The sequence below is a fragment of the Humulus lupulus genome, chromosome 3 (assembly GCF_963169125.1).
Source record: "Humulus lupulus chromosome 3, drHumLupu1.1, whole genome shotgun sequence".
NCBI classification, from domain to species: Eukaryota; Viridiplantae; Streptophyta; class Magnoliopsida; order Rosales; family Cannabaceae; genus Humulus; species Humulus lupulus.
This window is the reverse complement of record NC_084795.1, coordinates 176,082,579-176,086,185: the sequence shown is the minus strand read 5'-3', so window position 1 is coordinate 176,086,185 and position 3,607 is coordinate 176,082,579. Positions and strand designations below refer to the sequence as shown.

The 3,607-nt window shown below is 42.9% G+C and overlaps 1 non-coding gene across 1 annotated transcript; it reads left to right on the top strand.

Annotated features, from left to right (window-relative positions):
• Positions 1-2,537: 2,537 nt before the first annotated feature.
• On the top strand, positions 2,538-2,644 carry LOC133827802 (small nucleolar RNA R71). The gene has a single exon (XR_009890453.1). It is a non-coding gene; the product is annotated as a small nucleolar RNA R71 (small nucleolar RNA).
• The last annotated feature ends 963 nt before the right edge of the window (positions 2,645-3,607 follow it).

Here is a 3,607-nt window from a genome sequence, read left to right as displayed (position 1 = left end):
CTTAAAATATGGCCATCATGCACCGTTGAAATGTTGCAGGGGCATTGCATAGTCCAAATGGCATTCTCCTGAAAGAAAATGTGCCATAAGGACATGTGAAGGTTGTTTTCTCTTGATCCTCTGGTGCAATAGCGATCTGATGATACCCAGAATACCCATCCAAGAAACAGTAGTAGCTGTGGCCTGCCAATCTGTCAAGCATCTGATCAAGAAAAGGCAAAGGAAAATGATCCTTCCTTGTTGCCTTATTGAGCTTGCGGTAGTCTATACAAATCTTCCACCCCGTTACAGTCCTTGTTGGAATGAGTTCATTGTTCTCATTTTTCACCACAGTCATTCCACCCTTCTTAGGTACCACTTGCACAGGGCTCACCCATGCACTATCAGAAATTGGGTAGATCACCCCAACATCCAACCATTTAAGAATCTGGTCCAATACTACATCCTTCATGGCTGGATTGAGTCTTCTCTGGGCCTCTATGGTTGGCTTGCTATTCTCCTCCAATAAGATTTTATGCATCACTGTCGCTGGTCTTATTCCTCTAATATCTGCCAAGGTCCACCCAATGGCCAATTTATGCTCCCTTAGAACCTTCAACAGTTTCTCCAATTCTACCTTTGACAGGTCAGCTGACACAATGACCGGTAAAGTTTCATTCTCTCCCAAATAAGCATATTGCAAGTGATCTGGGAGAACCTTTAATTCCAACGGCGGTGGCTGCTGAATGGAGGTTAGCGGTTTTTCAGTCGCATCCGCTAATTCTTGGAACTTTTTCCAATATGGTAAGAAAGAATTGATCCAGTTGACACATTCTCTGATCTCAGCGTCCTCATCATCATCGCCTTCATCACCCAATAATACTGCCTCTAAGGCATCACTGCTCATCCTTCTCTTGGAGACTGCCTTTTCTATTACATCCACACTAAAGCAACTGTCACTAGCCACCGGATACTTCATAGACTTGAAGACATTAAAGACCACCTCATCTCCTTGAACTCTAAGCTTAAGCTCTCCTTTTTGAACATCAATAAGAGCTTGGCCTGTGGCTAGAAATGGCCTACCAAGAATAATAGGGACATCTGTGTCCTCCTCCATGTCCAGAACAATAAAGTCAGCGGGAAATATGAACTTATCCACTTTCACAAGAACATCCTCAATAATACCACGTGGATGTGTTAACGATCGGTCTGCGAGCTGTAAAGTGACAGTTGTTGGTTTTGCCTCCCCCAAACCAAGTCTTTTAAACACAGATAAGGGCATCAGATTGATACTTGCCCCCAGATCACATAAGGCGTGCTTGCATTCAAACTTGCCAATGGTGCAAGGTATGGTGAAACTCCCCGGATCTCTCAGCTTTTGGGGTAACTTCCTTTGTAAAATAGCGTTGCACTCTTCAGTGAGTGCTACAGTCTCATAGTCCTCCATTCTCCTTTTCTTTGACAGAATCTCCTTCATGAACTTAACATAACTGGGCATCTGCTCTAAGGCCTCCGCAAAAGGAATGTTTATGTGCAGCTTTTTAAACACCTCAAAAAACTTAGAAAACTGTTTATCAAGGGTAGTCTTTCTAAGCCTCTGAGGGTATGGAACTCTAACTGGCTGCTCAATGACAATTGGGGGACTCTGTTCTGACTTCTGTTGGTCTTCAATAACCCTTTCTGAATCAGACTGTGCACCCATCTCTTTTTTCTGAACTACTGCCTGTGGAGGTCTAGGCTGCTCTGTTTGCTTCCCACTCCTCAGAGTAATTGCCTGAATTTGCTCCTTGGGGTTGACTTCAGTATTACTAGGCAAGTTTCCCTGAGGTCTGTTATTGAGCATATTGGCCAACTGCCCAACCTGTGTCTCAAGGTTTCGAATGGAGGATCTTGTCTCAGTCATAAATTGAGTCTGAGTGTTAGTCAGAGTCAACAGGGAAGCTTGCAGTTCATTAGGTCTCTCAGGTTGAGGCATTGATTGTGGAGGCCTAGGCTGCATTGATGACGAAGCTTGATTCATAGGTGGCTGAGGCATGTTATTCTGAAATTGTCCCTGAAACTGAGGTTGTTGGCCTTGATTATTCTTCCACGAAAAATTTGGATGATTTCGCCACCCTGGATTGTAGTTGTTGGAGAATGGGTTATTGAGTGGCCTCTGAAAATTTCCCACCGCTTGAACTTGGGCATGATCCATTGGGGTGTTATTATTACAGATAGGGCACTGATCGAAAGAATGAGCACCACCACACATTTCACACCTCACTGCCATCTGAACCGCATTAGCAGACACACTACTCTGTTGCAACTGCTTGGTCAAAGAGGCTACTTGCGCTGTTAAAGCAGTAATCGCATCTAGCTCATGCACCCCAGCTACCTTTCTAACTCCTGATGATCTTTCCTCTGACCACTGATGGTTGTTTGTAGCCATGTCCTCCAGCAGCTCATAAGCACCAGCTGCACTCTTGCTCATAAAAGTACCACCTGCTGCAGCATCTATAATAGTTCTGGTTGTTGGACATAAACCATTGTAGAAATTCTGTACTAGCATCCACTGTTCAATGCCATGATGAGGACATCTTCTCAGGAGTTCCTTAAACCGTTCCCAAGCTTCATACAGTGACTCCCCGTCATTCTGGCAAAAGTTATTTATCTCTCCCCTCAGTTTAGCAGCCTTTGACGGAGGGAAGAATTTGGATAAAAATTTCTGAGCCAGATCTTGCCAAGTGACAATGGAGTTTGGCTGCAGAGAATTCAGCCAACTTTTAGCTCTGTCCCTTAGAGAAAATGGGAAGAGCCTAAGCTTGATTGCGTCATCACTCACCCCATTATATTTGAAGGTTCCACACAGCTCCAGGAAGTTGGACAAATGGGTGTGAGGATCTTCAGAGGGCAACCCATTGAATTGCACAGAGGACTGCACCATTTGTAAAATAGCAGGCTTGATTTCGAAGTTGTTGGCCTCTACAGCTGGTGGGCGTATACTATTTTGTACTCCCGTCAGAGTGGGTAGCACATAATCTCTCAGACTCCTCTCAGCGTTGGTCTGAGCCTGAACCCCTTGGACAACTCCTGGATTTATACCATTCCTGCCATCCCCATCATTCTGTGCCATCTTCACAGAATTCTGGGTCTCTCTCTTATTCTTTCTGATTTGATTGCAAGACTTTTCGATCTCGGGATTCAGAGGAACAAGTGTAGCTTTTCCTTTTCTGCCACGCATATACCAAAATTCACCTGAGATAGAAAAATTAAGCAACTAAACAGATTAGAAACGAGAGAAATAAAAATCAAATTAGAATAAAAATTAATTAGACTGATATTGATAATTTTCAGTCCCCGGCAACGGCGCCAAAAACTTGTTGCGAAATTTAAAGCTATGCAAGTGCACACAGTCGCAAACTTGTAATAAAATGGTAAAACCAAGTATCGTCCTCAAGGACTGATTTATCAATTACCAATCAATTAATCCTTTAATTCTATTTGATGAAACAATTATCAGAGATTTTAAACTAAGAAAAATACTAACAAAGCGCAAAGAAGAATTAAACAAATTAACAAAGAAAATACAATTAGGACAATTATGATCCTCTATTTTTCCACCCTGTTATTTCCTAATGCAAGCATCTAT